The 20,267-nt window shown below is 40.0% G+C and overlaps 1 protein-coding gene across 1 annotated transcript in view; it reads left to right on the top strand.

The window, feature by feature from the left end:
- The first annotated feature begins 2,427 nt into the window (after window positions 1-2,427).
- Window positions 2,428-20,267, top strand: part of CHST8 (carbohydrate sulfotransferase 8) — a 230,803-nt gene continuing 212,963 nt past the window's right edge. The window contains exon 1 of the mRNA XM_067540056.1: window positions 2,428-2,695. The gene's annotated coding sequence lies outside the window, so the exon portion shown is untranslated. The remainder of the gene's footprint in view (window positions 2,696-20,267) is intronic.

The raw sequence follows: 20,267 nt of genomic DNA on the forward strand, positions 1-20,267 counted from the left end.
GTGAAGTGAACAGGATTTAAACTTCCACAGTACCATACTCTCTAAGGTCATCCACCATAGAAACAGACATCAAAGAACGTTTTATATATTGTATATAATCCATACACTTTTCCCAGTTAGATTTATTTATTCTTGCTGTTAAAATCTACGCCTCCTGCTGCACGTGGAATGTGATAGGACTAGCTAAGGTAAAACACTGAATTTATAGATTTCTCATGAGAAATATGTGTGTGGTTGGTTTTCTTAACACCATAAAAACTCTGCCCCCCAGTAGAAAACATGAATATATGTGCTTTATTTGTCTAACGCAACTGATTCACATGAAGTCTAACCTTTACTCAGGCAAATCTCCCCATTTTTTGTTGATAGTATTGCCTGAAAAAGATGGCAGGATTGGATCCTTAGTCAGTATTTTAATAAATAACACCTATTTAATGCAAATAATTGATTGCCGGGGAACAGCTCTAGTGCAATGTATTTCAGTAATTCTGAACAACGGACACCTAGTTCTTTTATTAGACATACCTGGAACTAATTAGAAGTTTATTCCTAGTTAACAGGTGTGAATTGGTCTTGGCATACATTTTTCACCGTGTAGCAATTTATTAAAGATGCTAGATGAGGCAGCCTGTTCAGTGTAGCTTTAAGAAAATGTTTATTTTGTACCATGCTTATTAGAATGTATTCCTATGAGCATTAGATACTAGAGAAGAGCAGTTAGCTGATATTTTTGTTTCCTCCGGTATTAAAGTGTAGTTATAAAAGATACAATATATTTATATAAGTGGCATTATTGGAACTCTCTACAGTGCTTATCTTACAGCTGTTTCTTTAACTAGCCCTCTTTTCCTTTGCTCATTTATCGTGCCTGAAGGGGCTATTTGCAGAAGTTCCAATGGTCACAATCGTGTCCACTTGGATACCACTACCTCTCTCCAAATCTCTGCAGCTCTACATGCCACTCTGCCGCAGGGCCAACAAAATATAAAGGTTTGCTCTTGGGCTCCTCCATTCTACACTCTGATGAGGGGGTCAAGAGAGCAGAAGGTCATCTAGTTAATGCAGTGCTGTGGGGGTATTGTTAAAGTTTGACTGTTCCTGTTTTTGTTCCTGATTGTGATTTCATTCAGGTGGCCACACTTTATTAGACCAAGCAATTGGAATGTATGCCACAGAGAGCATTCCTGGGTAGTATTTCCGGATGGAATTTTTGCTTGTTATTAGATTGTTTATTCTGCTGTGCAATTGTGCAGGAAAAAGCTGTCATTTTCTAGGATCAGAAAAGTAGCATCTGCCAGTAGAGAGTGCAAGAGCTACCTTCTATTCATTATATACCTAACAGTCTAGTTTCCAGACAAAGCTCCTTGGTTCACATTATGCACAGGTCAAAACATAACTGGTTCTGTTGTATTGTTCAAGATCTACACCATTTCAGTTTTCTTCCAGTTACTTCTAGAACTTACCTCCTTTGGATTAGTACTCACAAGCAGAACCTTTTGGGGGGCAAACTTTGGCCATGTCTCTTCTTAACAGCCCAAGATTGAATTTCTGGAATAAAGTATGAATATATGAAAAAGATTCCCTCCTGCCTCCCCAAAAGGATTTTTTTCTCTCCTGGAGAACTAAGTAATCTTGCAGCTGGGTGGGATTTCCTTTTTCTGCAACTTTCCCCATGGGATTTGAAAAGTCTTATGAAATATACAAAACGATGAGGGTTATTATGCAGCTTAACAGCAAACAATATGTGTGTGTGTGTGTGTGTATGTATATGTGTGTGTGTGTATATATATATATATATATTAAAACAAACTCCCCTGTTTTGATAAAAATTAATTTCCCCTGCAGACAATGCATAATTCAGCAGCTTTGTGGTGGTGGTGGTGCTGTGGGGGTGGGGGGAAGAGAGGATGCATGTAAAACTTTAAAGGGAAATACCACCCATGGAAACGTGAAGGCATTGAAATGTCTCCACATGTATTTTCATCCTTCGGAAATTGAGAGTGATTAGATACTTAGAAAAAAATAAATAACCGTGCCTCCACATTAATTTCCCTGCCTGAAACAAACCCGCACCTGCTTCCCTTTACCCCAGGGAGCTCTGACTTTACTTCATTAGATTTGCATTAATAAGCGCGAGCAAGCCCCCTGGTTCAGACAAATCGCAGAGCCCCGAGCCCAGTGGAGCTGCGGTGACATCCTCTCCCCCCCACCGCCCCCGCCCCCGGCCAAGAGGCAAGTGACAAAGAGGGGCTCTGTCTCCGCGCTCCCGGGACTGGGGACGCCGGCTCCGAGCCGTGGCAGAGCAGGGCAAGGGGCTGGCAGGCTGCCTCCCGGGTTGCCATGGCGGAGGAGGAGGCGGAGGAGAGGGGAAGGGGAGCCCGCGCTGCCCAGCCTTGCCGGAGGCAGGAGCATCACTTCCCTAGGAGCCTTCCCGGCCAGTGCAGGGCGGCCGGCGCGGCGCGGCGCGGCTCGGCGGCAGGAGGCGGGGGGAGGCGGCAGCAGCCTGGGAGCGCCGGGCTGACTGTGCCACTTTTCTCCTCCCAGCCCAGCTCCCCGCGTCCTGCTGGCGCCGAGGCGCTGAAGTGCCCAGACGGAGCCGCGGCTGCCCAGGCGGCCGGGCGCGGAGCTCCCCCGGCCGGAGGGAGGATGCGCTGAGCCTGCCCCGGAGGAGGGGGCGCTGCTCCCGCGTGGCCAGGTCAGTGCGCGCAGGTGCGGGGCGGGGATCGGGGGCACCAGCGGGCCGGGCAGGGCCGGGCCGGGCCGGGCCATCCGAAGGGCGGGCGCCGGGCTGAGCCCAGGGCTCGGCTCCAGCCGCCCGCGGCCGGGACGCGAGAGGGCGGCGGCCGCCCCGCCCCGCCCCGCCCCGGTTTGGGGAAAGTGCCGCTTGCGAACCGGCGCGGGGGAAACTTTCCCGGGACTTCGGGGCAGCGCAGCTGGGGCGGCGCCGGGGACTGGACGCCCGCGGGCCGGGCAGCAGGTCCTGGCCCCCCCGGGGCTCGCAGCGCGGCGGCAGTTTGGAAATAAAACAAGCCAAGCGGGGACCAGCCACCGCCGCCCCCCCATCCCCGGGGAAAGCGACTTCGCGGAGCAGGAGACTCGGGCTGGCACCTGCTTGGGAAAGTATCGGGTAAAGCCCCGCTTGCTGCTCGCGGGGCGGGGACTCCGAGCAAGTGGCTGCACGAGCGGCCCCCCCCCCCCCCCCCCCCCCCCCGTTCCCCCCAGTGAACGTGGTTCCGTAATCGGTCCAGCCTGGGACCCAGCCGGCTGGCGCTGAGGGATGCTTGTTCCCACTGCAGTCGGCTTTTAGCAATGCAGCTTCTTGCACATGTGCATCAGTTTTGTTTTTTCCAGGGAGAAAGAACCCGGTAAGGGTGTTTAGTAGGCAACTGTAGTTCACATTGCTCTGCAGCTGGGAGATTTGTGGGCTGGAGAATCCCTAAATCTTCATTGACATGACAGACCATAACAACTCTGAATGAGCTCCTACAGAGTAGCAGGTCAAAAAATTAGCATGAGACAATTGCCGAAAACCTACTGCTAGGATAATGCACAATTCCAGGAACCCTTACCTCTGTCTATGCTGGATAGTGCACTTTTCAGAGGTGCTCATAAGTCCTTACACTATAAACCGGAACTTCAAGCTGTTAATACATGTTTTAAACCAAGTTTCAAATACATGAACTGGTCTTCCGCAAGATATATTTTTCTTCTTTAAAAATATTTCAATACGAAATACCTTGATTATAGGTTGGTAAAAATAAATCACAATAGGTTGAAATTCTGTCCTTCTAATTCACCCTTTGTGCTCAGGGCTCAAATTACAAACACGTAACAAGGGGAGCTAACTCTGCAGTTTTCTGATTTGATATGTAGAATTACATTTCTTTTAATAAGGGAAATTATTTTCTTACAGATCTATATTAGTCTTGATTTTGTCTAACTCAGATGAGACCACTCTGCCCCTGTTCAGTGTTGTATTGCCCCATTTGAGTCATTTAAAACTTGGCTGAACAAAGTTGGGGAAAAACAGCATAAGGACAATATAGCATTGGCAGGTGACTGGGCTAGATGCTTATCAGCCATTTTCCATCTCTAATGTCTAGGATTCTTTTATATTAGCAGTGAAATAATTAGGCACAGTAGGGTGGGTAAAAAAGCAAGGTTGTAGCCTCATGTCTATTTTTATGGCTTCTGGGGTATAAGAAAGCCCATGAAGTTAGTTTAATGTCGCTTTCTTCCTGTAACTAGTTTATCTTCAGATGGAAATGTGTACAGCTAAACCTGCTTATAAAAGAAACAGATGCACATTATTTGTGTCAGAAAGATACCATGATGTATTTTGTTTCAAGATTTAAAAGTTACAGCTTTGAAGATCGTAGGATATAGACATTTCCAATTAGCAAGGTTGAATAGTAAACCCTAATGGACTCATAAGAGAAGTTCTCACAAATTAGAAATATAGTTGCTAAATCTAATTTGTTTATTAATTATTCTCACCATTGGTTGAAAAAGCCATCCCTAGTTTATCCTGAAAAGATTTTGTTTTGTCAGATGACTGGCGTTTCATACATTCCTTTTATGTTCATGGGATTTGCTATTTTCCAGGAGTAGGCCACAGAAGCTCTCAGTGTTGGGGATAACACCTAAGTTCCTCTTTGGAATTCATGAGCTTCCAAATTAAACTTTTGCTGACACCTGCTACCTAGCCCAGTTGAACAGAAAGACCACGATCACCAGGGTTATTTGAGTTCTGCTACTGAGAAAAGTGAATTAAAAAAAAATAGATATAAAGTACCTAGGCTAGGTTACACTGCCGTATGGAGGAGTACTGGGAAAATATGGCTTCTGGAGACTTAATCCAAGTCAATGGAGTAAACTTGCAACAGCAGTCACATGTAACAAACTCGTACTGTAGATTGTTACAGAGATTGATAACTCAATATATCAGGAAGAATCAAATGCAAAAACATTTAGCGTAAATGAAACGGACACCACCCACCCACTCTTGGAACATCCTTGTTTATATGGTATGAAGGATATTTTCTGAGCACTAGTTTCAAACACTGAAAAATTTTTGAAAATGTCACAAGAGAAGGTCAAGACTTAATTATTTGTATGGAAACGTCAATGAGCATGTGTTGATGACTTATTTATATATCACCAGAGCTGTAAAATGAAACAGTGATTTCTGATTTTCTTTTGCTACTTACAGTAAAGGGGCATGAAAGGTGCAGACTGCAACTGATTGATCTTTGGAATCTGTAAAAGTTTTATATGGGCTACATATGGTGGAGGATTTTGATATGCCTTTTAAATCTTGTAACCAAAATGCCAATTGGGAAATTTCATGCATATTTGCTGCATTTGTAATGAACATTTACTCATTATGGAGTATCAGGAGAATTTGCCTTTTTAATATTTATTCAAATCTTTGTTTATGTAAGCTAAGAAGTCTTAAAAGATTCAGTAACTGCTTTTTGTTTTAGGGTATTAAAAAAGTGTGTCTTTTGGGTGTGTTTGAATCTTCCGAAATCACTTTTAAAAAACTAAAATTGAATTTTCCTGCTTGAAAAATTTCTATGTAATCAATTCACTGCTCCTGACTTACAATTAATACCAAAAATCAATCGGCTAATATGCTCTTTGTTTCTGCTGATCACAAACAGGATGGGACTGTGAAAGCTTTTATTGCTATCTGGTGATCACTACATAGCAGTGGTAAATAAATAGCTTGTAATAAGATGGCTTTAGTGAATAATGCATCGTAGGTAGAAGGGGGCATGGGTTGCCTTATAACAGCATCAGGACCCAATCCTGCTCCCCCAGAAGTCCAAAGGAATTTTACTAGTTACTTCAGAGTGAGCAGGACTGGGCTGTCAGGTTTTAGATGGCAGAAGGAAAGTAGTAATGAAGATCCACCTTGGATAATCATGAATAGTCTCTGGTTTATGATGATGGGTTAAATTACAGCTAGAAACTCAGTCGTTCACCCTCCCTTTAGTAGAAATGCTCCTGCTCTTGTCTATTTAGTTCTTTGCACTTCAAACACAACATGATTAACATAAATGAGGAAGAGTGTGAAATTAGCAAGAAAACAGAACATCATAGGAGCAGGGAGGTAGGGAGGAAAGTTAAAGTAAAAATGTTTATAGTGATAAGGAGATGCTCAAACCATGTTAAATTTAGCTCCCCTCCTAATGTCATGAGAGACTGTACATCATTAAAATCATTGGGTTTACCCTGTAAAAGCACTCTTCTAAGGGTCAAGAGTGTAAAAGCCAAATTCTGCTCACAGTCGTATCAATGGTTGAACTGCACTTCGGCGGAGCCGCCAATTAATTCTACTGTACTCCATTACACTATTCTTACTGATCTTAAAAACAAGACAATTTTATCATTGTTTTTTTGGCAGCAGCAGTACTAGATTTGTTAGAGGTTGTGAATTACACTGGATGGATGAACGATATGGATAACAGTATGGATGAACGAGACATCTCATCAATGAACAACTAACATATTAATAAGCTGTAAACACTTTAACCAGACCACTGAACAAATCCGAATTTAGGGCCCAATCCTGAGTAGGAGTGCCTCTAGTTGCGTGCACACAGGACCTTGTTTATAATATGTGAAAAACAAAAGATAAATACCATTGCTTATAGATGAGAAAATACTGCCGGGATATTTATTGTATGTAGGGCATATACTTATTTATTATGATGGTTTTGTATTTAATTATACCACCAGTTTAAAATATAATCAGAGAATGCAAACATTGTGAAATATGCTTTGCTATTTCCACCCCATTGTGGCAAGTGTGCTGGGAGAAATATATTAAGATAGTAAATGCAATGTAATTAGGTTTGGAAGGATTAGATATTTATTGGTAAAATGTTGGTAAACATTGATTTCACCGTGCACATACACAAACTGATATAAAAATTATATTGCTGATGATCAAAATTTACAGTTAGGCAAAGTAAGAAAAACAATGTTGATTATTGATTAGAGTTTGATTTAAGGACACCTACTTGATAAACTTTGACATGTGATGTTGACAAGTTGTGTTCTAATGCTTTAAAGCTTTAACTTTTTGATTCTCAACATCTACCATCATTAAATAATTGTCTAAGCCCCCACCCCATGTCTGACCCTTCCATAGTTTCCCACAATTGTGGACCTTTAAATTGATAAAAATTGGAAAAAAATGCTTTAAACTAAACATTGATATTATGTCAGAATTATAAAACAATAAAAATTGAATTCTACCAACTGTAAATATAAAGTGTCCAAATTTGCTTTAACTGAACCAATGTTAAAGCTTCCATTGACTTTAAGTGGAGCAGGATGGAGGCCAATGTGCACATGAAGCTAAAGTGAAAGAGCAAAAGCTAAAAGACGGTGTGTGCAAATCCAGCCAAAGGGGGGCTTGCATGTCATTGTACATGCATTAGTCAGAAAAGAAAAAGGTAAAACTGACTCTGGAACCACACCTTTTAAAATGAACATTGAGGACAGAAGCGAAATGAAGTTTAACTGTAAGAAACAAACCACAGATTTTTCTAATCAACATAACGATGCTTAACTAGGGCGCAGTTCAAATCACAAAGGAAGGGGACCAATTTCACAAATTAGTCATGGCAAAAATGGTGAATTTCAGCGCTCCAAGTGCATTCATGTTTAAGGATGAAACAGCGCAAACTGATCAGAAACACGTGAACCAACATCAACCGGGTGGATATTTTGCTCTGAATTGAGATGAGCCAAAGAAACAACATTGTTTTTACTTACTTTATTTTCCTAATTCTTACCAGGCTTTTGGTGAGGTTGGTGACAAATGTATTCCCTTGAGCATGCAGAACTCTCATAGATGTCACTGGGAGTTTTCAGAGTGAGGTAGAAAAACAGGCAGTCAGATTTTCAACCCAAACTCATTTTGCAGGAACAAACAAGGAGCTGGGCCTCAATTCAGCTGCAAGTATAATTATTAGTACTATTCAAACCCAGGTCCACAGTTTCAGCTGAGGAGTACATAGCACAACAAGGAAGAGGGTGCAAAGCATCATTAAGGCCACCTTTCCACTTCCTTGATCATGGGCTGATTGTACATCAATCTGGTCCCCACCATAAATCCCCCAAAGCACAAGGGAGAATGAAGGTAGCTGGGAGAGGATGGTATCAGAGTGGCACACTGATACTATTGTACCAGGAGATCCCCTTACATTGGGGTGAGCCTTCTGTGGCTAGCTATATTGGTTTTAGAGCCACTTTGTTTGCAGCACAGCTCACAAATCTGCTTCATCAAAGAACCCATCCCATAACTATAAGCAACCATTAAACAGCCCATTCAGATGTTCCCCTCCCCCTGAACCTCAAAACACATGCAGTTTCCACTGCTCAAGGGGAGAAGGATCTTCATGGATCTCTGTCCTGTGCTCATACATGAATGCCTCTGGCAGGGCACTTGGCTAGCTGCTATAGCTCATTTCAGGCAGAAGGTTCAATAATCTGGTGAAGTTACATTATTCATCACTTATATTTCTACCTAGATTAAGACCAAATTAAAAATATGCAGAAAAATAACAGCATTTTGTCTTATTTATTTTGTTTCAGTTTGCACTGCCCCTGTCAATAGCTTTGGGTGCTGTCAAGAATTTAAAAGTTATAATTAAAAATTCATAAAACAAAATACAACTAACCAGCCAAAGAGCACTGAAACCAACCAGAAACATAAACCTGAATGAAATAATCCCTCCTTACCCCAGATAAACTTCATTGAAACACCACCCACTGACACCCATCTCAAGATACCCCAAATAGAAAGCCCAAGTGAAATGTTGACTTTACAGTATGCCTGGAGGGTTAACAAAGCAAGTCTCTGGCAGACCAAGTCAGAACAGGAGCAAATTCTATAGCCATGAGCCCTTCACAGAGAATGATCTGCTGTCAGCCCTCTTGTATTAACTGAGGGAGTTGGAGCTTTATTGCTCTCTCTACACAGAGCCCAGCTGAATTAGTAACTACACAGGGACCTGCTCACTTGGAATATCTGAAGCTTTAAAACTGTACATATAGAGAAGAAATAAGTTAAAACTGAATTGATTATTATTGAATGAGGATGGGGAAAAACAACGTTTGAAAAGAATTAGCATGTCAAAAGCAAAGACTGGAAAGGTCTGCAGTCTCATGATAGACAATTTGAAAAGTTTATCAAACTTCAAAAACAAGCTTCAGCTCTTTTCTCCAGAATTGATTTGAAAAGTTGGCAGACTTAAGAAACCTTTCAGAAACATTTTGCAGATCGATGCTAAGGAGCTCATCATTGTGCCAATTTACTGTCAAACTGATATTAACCAGGTACTTTTCTTAGAATAACCAAAGGTCCATTAAATATGCAAACTTGACAATTACACCACATCCCTTAAAATACTTCATTTGAAATGTATATCAAACCTCCAGAAATGGCCTTTCACTCTTAATCACAAAGAAACAGAGCTTATTATAAGGTCCAAATCCTTGTTCTGGGAGAAGGGGATAGAGGATGCTCTTGTGATTAAAGAGACAAGGCTGTTAGCCAGGACACCTGCTTTCACTTTCCATTGTTGCCCATTGACCGTGGTGATTTTGATAAAGTCTCTTAGGGCTCGATCTTCTAATTCTTGTTCACACAACAACCCACCTCATGGAAGTAAGTTAATTTAAGTAAATGAGACTACTTGAGAGAGTAGTAATGATTCATATGAGTAGGGGTTGCAGGATCAGGTACTTGAGCTCTCTCAATACAATTTTCAAACTTGGGTGCCTATAGTTAGACACACAAATCTGCATTTAGGTACCTAAATAAAAGTGCCTGTTTTTCAGCTCTCATAAACTTCAGTGTGAGCTGCAGGTGGGCCAGATCCATCAAAATCAGGCTACTTTTGATCCTGCAGATATTTACACACAAGTAACATTATGTATGTTAGTAGTTTCATTTTATTCAGTGTGTCTACTCATGCACATAAAGTTACCCATATACAAGTTTTCAGGATCAGGGTCATATCTAGGTGTCCAACATTAGGCACTCAAGTTTGAAAATTTGAGCCAATGTGTCTTAGTTTTGGTATCTGTAAAATGCTGATAATGCTTATTCACTTAACTTGGTTAAACTAAATTCAGTAATATTTTTATTACTTTTAGATCTTCTGATGGAAGGTACTATACAAATGCAAATCACCATCATTTACTATATTATTTAATATACATTTTCACACAACCAGCCTTAGACTTACCAAGCAGTACGTGAGCTGCATTAGCAAATTAATAACCTTAGAAACGCAAAATATACCAATAAAAGAAACCAATGCATAAAATGGAGCTGGCCGTGAAGTCAAAGTGACACTTGCATTTATTTCATTTGGCAAGAAAATAAAGAGCATTGGTCTCTGAAACTTTGGATAACTTATTTCTCAGGAGTCACAAAATTCATATAGGAAACAATAATTATCTATAAAACAATGGAAGAAATTGCAAAGTAGAATCCTGGCCAATAAAACGCATAAACCTCTAGACACACAAAGGTTAGGACGCCATGAATCTGATCTTTGTGTTGCAGTTTAGAACTGTAATTATTTGCTTCATTTAACCCCATGCAAAAACAAAAAACAAAACAAAAAATAAAAACCCAAAAACTATATAGCAGAACTCTCAATTGTTAGGTAGTGAAAAATGTATTTTCGATTTTTCAAATCAGATTGATTGATGATTCCATTCCAATCTGCAGTGATTGAAACCTACTTACATCAGCTGGTTAGCAAGTGACCACAAGTGTATTTAGATTACTCCACATACAGCACTTATGTCTATGACTCTAGACTGCAGGTGCTCCTCCAATCCAATGCAGATTTCAACATCCAACAGAACTAGGTTCATTTCTGTGCCATGGGAATATTCTTTTTCCTGATTAGTCAAAAAGCAATACTTAAATCAAATTTATAAGAAAAAAGTCTCCTTCAACAGCAGCTGATTTACAACCCCAGCCAGTTAACTGTCTTTGTTAACAACAGTAATTCTGACATACATCACCACAGAATTAAGATTGTCTGATAATATTAGTTTCCATATTCACAAAATACTTGTGGACAGTATTTTAGATGATTAGTTATAATTTACTAGCAAAATGGTCCACATCTACTTATTAGTTATAGATGTAAGAGCAATCTGACTCAACTATCTGACTCAAAACTATTAATCTCTTCTGTCTCCTCCCTAGCCTCCCCAAATTCACTTGCATTTATCTGATTGCTTTCCCTCACCTTTTTTCTTGCCAAAATGGAAGGACTGCATCTGTCTCAGCACTTGATGCCAATGCTGTTCTTTTGCAGGCAGGGGGTAAGGACTTGCTTTTGAGCTGACTCTTTTCCCCACAGAGACTGACAATATTGTCTCATGTCTTTAAATATGGGTCTGCAAGTTAATGGAACAATCTGTTTGTCAGGTCTGCATGCAGGCAGAGCTTTCACATATGAGCCAAAGAAAGTTACATGGATTGGTGTGTGTTGTTTTATTTATTTGGTTAAGAAAGAATTAAGAAAAGGGGAAGCATCCTTAAGTATAATATAACTTTCCCATCCATTAAAGTAACTATTAATTTTCCCATAAAAACAGATTAAAATTCCACAAGTTTTTATTTTATATTTTGTCTCTGTTGTTCTTATATATATTGTGGTAGCTCTTATAGGCCCCAATCAGGGATAAGAACCCCATTGAGCTAGGCTCTGTACACCCACACTAAATTACAGCCCTTGTCTCAAAGAGCTTACATCTAATTAAGTCCTATTGTATAGAAGTGCAGCATCTAGTTCAATCCTGTGATCTCTTTGCACTTCTGTTATACAAATAATAAATAATAATCACATTATTCACACTGCTGTAATTATCTTGGTAATAACTGTCTGTGCAGCAATTTTTACTTAGAAGTAGGCGTGTCAACTTGTTGTCCAACCTTTGGTTTATGTTGGGAGCAGAGGGTTGGACTAGATGATCTCCTGAGGTCCCTTCCAATCCTAATCTTCTATGATTCTAAGTCTGATCTTAAGCTAATGTCAGGAGTTTATCTGAAGTCTCGGTTATAATATCAGCATGTTGCTAGCACAGAGATTTATCTGGTTTTAAGAAATATTTTAGGGGGCTATATATGGGCTGGTTGATGAGGCTGTCCTCTCCCCCTACATGTGATTGCCATCCATTTCAAAGTTGTCTTGGAAAGTCAATTGGTGATATTTCAGTCAAAATGTTCACATAACAAATTCCATTCAAATTCTATCTGAAAGGGAGTTAAAGGAGTTTCATCCTGCTGCTTAGAGAATGATATGCTAAATGCAGCTTCCCATGGGCTTGGCTGCAGTCCAGTGCTTTGTAATTTATAGTTCTCCTTCCTGATTCTGGATGTGACCTTGGAACCTTAACTCTGGATAGATTTCTTAAGTTCACACACTGGGCTTATTCTTTGTAAAAATGCCAGCATGGAATCTTCTTCAGATTCTCTGGTTTGCAAATAATAATGAAAGGACATTTCCCAATAAACAAATCAATCAGATTAATACAGCTGTTACCATACAGGTTACAGGTGGGTAGCAGGAAGCTAGAAGATGGTTCATTTTCTCTGACTCTTTCACTAAAAGCAACTGTTAGCCAGTAAATAACATTGCTGTGAAATGACCAAAAATGATTAGCTAACTTCAAAAGATGGAATGCATTTATAAAAAAGATTTAAATTTTTCTAGTCAAAGGCATTTTCTGCAGAGAGATCCACAAAACAGCTATCATTGCAGATCTCCAATGAGCTGCTCTTATTGATGTACTTATACTGAGAAATCACTTGAAAGAAAGATTATATAATTTTTAAAAAATGGTTAAATTATGTTGTAACATTCTGATTTTTATCATCATCATCATTATTATTATTATAGCTCTTATTTTATATAGTGTGGTAGGTGCAAAGATGCTTTACAGAGATTTGAGTCCATGCAGAGAAGCTTACAGCCAAGATTGCAAATGACATTTCTTAACAGAAAAAATATGTATCTGAAAGAAGTTATTTCCCTCTCGAAGATTACATTAATTATAGGTGCTAATAGATATGTCTTTAGAATAACTATGATTACATCAGTTAAATAGCTATTTTGAAATATGATGATTTGAGCTGTTGCATGTCACGGTGGATTGTTTTAACAAAGTTACTCAATACAAGTAACAATTTTTATGGAGGTGGAGTAGGTGCTTTTCTTTTTTTTAGTTTATTCCAGATTTTCAAGGATATAAATTCTGGAAGTTCTTTCCTTGATTCCTCTAGACTGAGGATATTTTTAAGCAAACTAGAAAGACAAGAGTAATGCATTTTTAAAAAACAACTTTTAAGATTTTTTTCTTGGCCAAGAGATTTTCAGTGATTTCCAGCACCAAACATTACAAAGATCAGTTTTAAAACCATAAGAAGCCAACACTTGCCATTTCCTCAGCTTTTAAAAAAAAAAGAGTAGTTTTTCAGAATACTCAGCATTAGTCTAGTCATGTCTCCACTGAACTCTATAAGAGTTTTACCAGTGATTTAATTGGAGTGCTTTGGAAAAGCCCATCTGCATCGTGTACTGTGAGGATATTAGAACTTTGCTATGTTAACAAAATCTTGATCAACAAATTAGATGCTTAAAATCTGATTGTGCAAGATGTTAATTTAAATACGGCTCAGTGGGTGCTCAGCACCTCTCAATATCAGACACAGTAGGCCCAATCATCCACTGGGGCAAATCAGCATGGCTGCACTGGGCTTTTTCATGTTATTACTAACTTTTTAATTTAATTACAAAACTAAGTTGTCTAAGGGCACTAAAAATTAATGTAATGCTTTAGATACACAATGGTGATACTTTAATGAATTTTCCTTAATAATTTGAAAGACACAGCGGAATCACATATAAAATCTCATATTTTCCCCTTTCAAACATATATTAAAGAAACAAACTGGTGGCATATCGACATGATGTAGCAATAGAAAGATCTATTAGGTGAACTAGAGCTCAGTTCACTACTGAGATGTGCAGGCAAGGGGCCTGCACATCCCTAGAGATATTCAGAAGCACACTACTTCAATGCATGTTTCCTGACAAAAGCTGGAGTAACGGTTATTGCATGGCTGTGCTCCTCTTATGCAGCTCCTGTATATCTGCAAGCACACCAGCGCTTTGGGCCAGAAGGGAAGAGTGGGCATGTTTTGCCTTCTAGGCCAGTAAGCGAGGTTTTAGACCTCATAAGTTGGGCTAAAAAGTCACTCCAGCTTTAGGGTAGGAATGATGCAATACTTGTCTCTTTGCAGAAACCCTTTTCAGGGAAGGGCCAGTAAAGGAGTGTCATCTAGAAACCAGTCACAGGTCTTTTCTCCCCTGGTGTGCTAGGGGCACTGTCCAAAGTGAAATAGGAAGAAAAAGCACAGCTCTACAAGACATGCCATCAGTCAGATAGCTGAAGTGCATATCACCACTGGGCCAGGCATGCAGCCATTCTACTGACTGCTGTTACTGGGTAGTGGTGAAGGGTATGTCTGTATGCTATACACTAGGCCAGTGTTTCTCAATTAAATTTGGCCATGGAACCCTTTTGAACTCCATAAATAATTGCGGAACCCCCCCAAACTCTTAACAGTCTTAAAATGTCGAAATAAGCAAACATCAGCATTTCTCAATTAAATTACACTTACATTACACTTACACTCGATACCCTCCACCGAAAAATCCGGTACATCTTCCCTTTTTTGGCGGCGCAGAGAACAGCTGCTCTCGGCAGCGCGGAGAACAGCTACTTGCGGAACCCTAACAGTGTTCCCACGGAACACCAAATGAGAAACACTGCACTAGGCATTTGCTTTGGCACTTGCTCTGTAATTGTGCTATAAACCATTCTGATTGTGGCTGCAGTGTGCACAAGAATTTGGCTAGATGCCAACAAGCAAGGCATCTGTGATTGGTTATCTGAGTATCATTGTGCTTAGGGAGTTGGATATTCCCACTTGTAGCAACACTCTCCTAGTTCCTCCCTCAGTAGCTTAAGCAACTGACTCTTAGGTACCTTATGGAATATGAAATTATCATCTGCATTACTCACCATGTATTAGTTATGTATTATGAAGTTCACTAGCACACCTATCTGAGAGTCAATCTACTAGTGCCATAGAACTCACTGAACAGATTCCACTTCATTTCTCAGGACAGAATAGAGCTATCAAGGAAAATGTGTAAATTGAAGTCTCTGGATTTGAGTTCAAAAGATGCTGCTCACTTTTTCCAAGTAGTAAGCTTTCTCCAAAAGAGATTTCTTTCTCAGAAGGTTCCCTATTCCATGAATTAGGATGTACAGGAGGAGTGGCTTCTAAAATGTTCTAAAGAAAGTAGATTCCTTTAACTTGTTCAGTATTTCTAAATTTTCTTTATACACTCATGTGAATGCCCATTTACTCACTGGTAGCAATTTTGTGTTTGATTCCTACAATCCTGTGCATCAGCTATTCTCTTGGCTCAACTAATCAACTACACAACTGTTCCCATACTAGCTCCTCTGATTCTCCTGACATCTCTTTCAAATGAATAGGAAAGCAAAGCAGGGTGAATAAGGACAATTTAGTATTCATCCGCATTTGGAGACTGAGTGTGTAATTGATGAATAAGGAACATAAAAGAGGAATACAAGAAAGGAGCTGTTCTAGTTTTGAAAAGTGGACCTGCCTCCTGATCCCAGTTAATAACATCTGTGTGACACCTTTTGGATCAGAGACTGTAAGAGCAGAAAAGACCACTTGATTAATCCAACCTGGGCCTTTTGTATTTTACTATACTACTCACTACCTCTTTCTCAGTGATATCTTATCTCGCTGGTTGTATAAGAGTGGCAGATATGGTACATTGACCAATTCCTCTGACAGCCTATTAAACTACCCCGTTGCTCTTTTTTGTTAAGAACTTTGTTCTAATATCTATCAAAACTTTTTCTTACTTAGCTTAAGGCCATTGCTCCCTGTCCTACAATTTTCTGAGACTGTGAATAATTCCCTTCCTTCATTTCTATTTTTACCTTGAAGGTATTTATAGACTGTAACCATGTTCCCTCTTCTCTTTTGCCAGACTCTATGAATTTAGCTTCCTCAGCCTGTTCATATGTGCCTTATTCTCTAATCCATCCATCACTATTGCCCTCCTCTGTTTTTCATCTCCTTGTTCTGAAGTATGAGAACCAGAAATACATTCAGTATTTCCAAGTGTGTTTGCACCAGGACTGTTTACGGCACAGTTACTTCTCTAGATTTATATGCAGTTCCCCCAGTTATATGCATTTTCTTATCATAAGACACTATTTTTGTTTGTGTGTGGTTACTTTGTGATACCTCTCTCTTCTCTCAACTAAACATTACAAATGAAAATATATTAAGATGTTCTCCATTTTGCCACCAATGTACAAACAGAAGGAAGTGAGGCTAAACTATGGAACTGGAAACAAAGGCTCTTGGGTTCTATTTCCAGCTCAATGCAAAAATCTGGTCTGAGTAGGATAGGGCTCCTTTCCTATCTCAGCTTCCCCTTCAGGAGGAGGAATCAGCATCCGTCCTGCTCCCCTCTCCCTGGACATTACCTTGCACCAAGAATATATGCAAGGGAGCTGTATAACACCACTTGCCCTGGTGCTTGGGAATAGGTAACTAGCAATAATTCACAGGAGATTTCCACCTTTGCCACACCTCTATTTAGTATGGATTGGTGAGGTTCTATTATTATTATTATTTATTAGAGCTGATGGGAAAATGAAATTTCCATCCAAGGGGAAATTCTGATATTTGTTTTCATCCCAGTTTGAGATAAAAAGTCAAATTATTTAAACTTTTTTGTGGAACACAAAGTTCTGAGAAGTTTCCGTTTGGGAATGTTGAAATATTCCACTTTGACATCGCCGATAAACAGAACATTATGGCTTTCCCAAACGGTAACGTTTTGTCTTGGACTCTCTCCCTTTGCCTGAACCAGCACAGTGCCACAAGGGAGTTGTAGTTCCTGTCATCCTGCTGCCCAGCCAGACTCCCTCTCCTGTGCGCTGCAGAATCCCTGTGGCTGACCTCCTGCAGTTCCGCATGACACTTGTGGTTTCTGTCCCATGTTGATTTTTTTCAGAAACTACAACTCCCATGAGGCATCACGTCAGCATAGCCAGATCAGGGAGAGACCATGGATTATCCAATCAAGGAGCACGGCCTGTAGGTCCATGTCCCTCCTGCCCCCATGTTCCCCTACAACTCCCATGAAGTGCCATGGTGGCTCTGAGACTAAATGTATTGATTTGGGTCAAATCAGTATTTCTAACCAAAACACAATGCTTCAGTTAGATTTTCCCAAAGGAAAATTCTACCAAAATAGATGTTTTTCCCTTCTGTGGAAAATGTTGATTTTCATGAAAATCCCATTTTCTGGCAGGAAGATGTTTATTTTGAAATCTTCAGACCAGCTCTAATTATTATCTGATCTTACACACTTTAGTACAGAACTGTTATTTTTTATTCTGGAAAATAGAAAAATGAACCTTACAACACTACATTCTCTTCTGAGATATTAATCGGGGTCACATTGCAATAAAATTCTCCTTTGCCATGACCCCTGCAAAAATCCTGACAACTGTCAAGCCACTGGTGTGCAGAAAAGGGGTAAGACCATTGCCTATCAGGCTGACCAGTATCATCTCACTGTCTCCTTGTCCTCCCTCATCTGTCTGTATCCATCTGTTGTATCTTGTCTTATACTTAGATTGTAAGCCCTTTTGGTCTGGGACTGTCTTTTTGTTCCATGTTTGTACAACACCTAGCATAGTGGGATCCAGGTCCATGACTAGGGCTTCTAGTTCTACCACAATACAAATAATTAATTATTATTATTATTAATTTCCCTTTATTCTATTTAATCCTGCACCCAGGATCATTTTGTATAATTCTCAATTCCCCTTCTATCTGCTGGAACCAAAAGTACCAATAATAACAACAATAATCAATATCACACCTAGTCGATATGAAAAGAATTTCCGTCCTACTACTGAACAAAATATTCATGCTTAGCAACATGGTCTACTTCACCACTGCTTCACCTCACTGTACTTCAACACATATATGGCAGGCATAGTAAGACAATGCGAAAGAGGCTACAAACATCTCCAGTACACGTCACTGAAAGATGAACAACACCAATTTCTTAAACAATATAGGTTTTTAATGCCTAAAACTCACCATGGAAATAGATGACTAATGCCTCTGTATTTAGTTAATAATTAAACTAAAAATATTTAATATATACTTCAAAAATGACTTTCCTTTAATTTCCTCAGCAGAGACACTGGCAGCTACTGGATGCATATTTGACTGCACCACCCTCTTTAATGACATTTGCTTTTTAATTATCATGGATCCTTACAAATTTGTCAGTTTCTAAATAGCAGCTCATCGCTCACATTATTTGTGGGGTCTCTGCCCAGGGTTTAATAAGGCAAAAAGTTTTCCCTTCTCTCTGTGGCTCTTTCCCATGGTGTTATACTACGTCTGTGAATTCTCATTTTTTTTCTTCTCTTTCTAAATACAAAGGTATTTCAAACAGCTGCTTTTAGCACAATACACAGTATGGATAACATACAGAAAAGAGAGGGGAAGAGGCTAGGATAGTGTATAGGCAAAACAGAAGACTAGATGAGAAAGGGAGAGATGTAAAGAAAGCTGGGAAAATAATCCCTCAGTAACACTTTATTTTCACTTACTTTTCTGTTCTTGAATTCATCACTATTTCCTCATTTGAATTGTTATTTAAAATTATTTGCCAAAGATTTTCAGTGAATAATTAATTCTTGGTCTGCAGCTCATGTTCAAGTAGTTCATTGGGTTAATGAACCTCTCAGTGGTTTGAACCTAAAAGCTATTTGTCAACCTGCATGGACTGACTGATGGTTTAGATTGGTCTTCTACCAGAGAAGCATGAACATAAACAAGCATTGGCACCCTCTTTGGCAATCTCAGCGAAGGACTTAAGGCATGCAGGATGAGCTGCTCCAGAGATGTTCTCACCAGAAAAGGGGTAAGGCATAGCAAGAGTGTGGTGCAGTGAAAGGTACTTTCCCAAGCTGTGTTTTGCCAATGATTAAACAGAAACCATCATATCCCAAGGTTTTCAGTTCAGTATCTTACACTAGCACTAAACTCACTTTAAAAAACCCCACAAAACAGACATTCAGAAGAGGATGGCACAATGCACAACTACTTTGGGGGAAAAGAGGAGATATCAGTGCTTTACCAAAAAAAAAAAAAAAAAAGAGGTTTAAATGAGGTAACAGACCTGACACATGAGACAAAGGGGAAGAGAAGTCTGGGTGAGATCAGAGGCGAAAGCGCAAATTTCAGAAGAAGAGTTGAACAGTGCAGTAAAAAGAACCATGCTGGAGAACTGAATATCTGTGTCATTAGGAAATTTGAAAATAGAGAAGAAAAAGATGTCCATCAGTGAAACACTTCTTAGAAAGGAGTCTAGGGAGAGAAGGAAGGGAGGTGAACTGAGAAAGCGTATGCAAAGGACAAGTGTACTCAAGAACTACAACATGAAATGTAATCCAAGAAACAGAATAGACGAGAGACTGAAAAATAGGCTAGGGAAGAATTTGGGGGATTTGCAAATAAAAAAACCTTATCTGACTGGACGCTTCTGGTATCCAAATTGGGGAATATAAACTAAAAAAACCCATGAAAAACTAACAGGAGCAACATAAGACTGTGTATCATCAGCACATGCAAGTGCCAAATCCTGGCAAACCAACTGAAAGCCCAAGTAACAGTGCTTTGCTCAATACAAAAGCATCTTGGGACTTTGTTACAGAACTGCAGGCGACTGTGCAGCTAGTCCAAGTTGCTAATAGAGAGCATAGCAGGAGTGGCTGCTGCAGCCTGCTGCTCCCTCTGACCCAGGCAGTATTTTTGTCCAAAGGATCCAAAATCTGCACAGGCCATGCTCTAGCTTGTCTACAGTCTCCCCAACAACGTGGTGCTATAGAGCTCTCTACACTATCACAGGGTGGAAAGGGCAGAGTATTTTACCAGTCCTCCACTGCCTGGCCCTGGCACAGAGGAAGCATGGAGAGGCCTTGCCTGTCTGTGTTAATTGCCCCAGGTTATGGTCTAACGCCAGCCACATGATTATACAAATAAATGAACAATGGAATGTACACAA

The sequence above is a fragment of the Emydura macquarii genome, unplaced genomic scaffold, assembly GCF_026122565.2.
Source record: "Emydura macquarii macquarii isolate MOO-44397 ecotype Brisbane River unplaced genomic scaffold, CSIRO-AGI_Emac_v2 contig_561, whole genome shotgun sequence".
NCBI lineage: Eukaryota > Metazoa > Chordata > Testudines > Chelidae > Emydura > Emydura macquarii.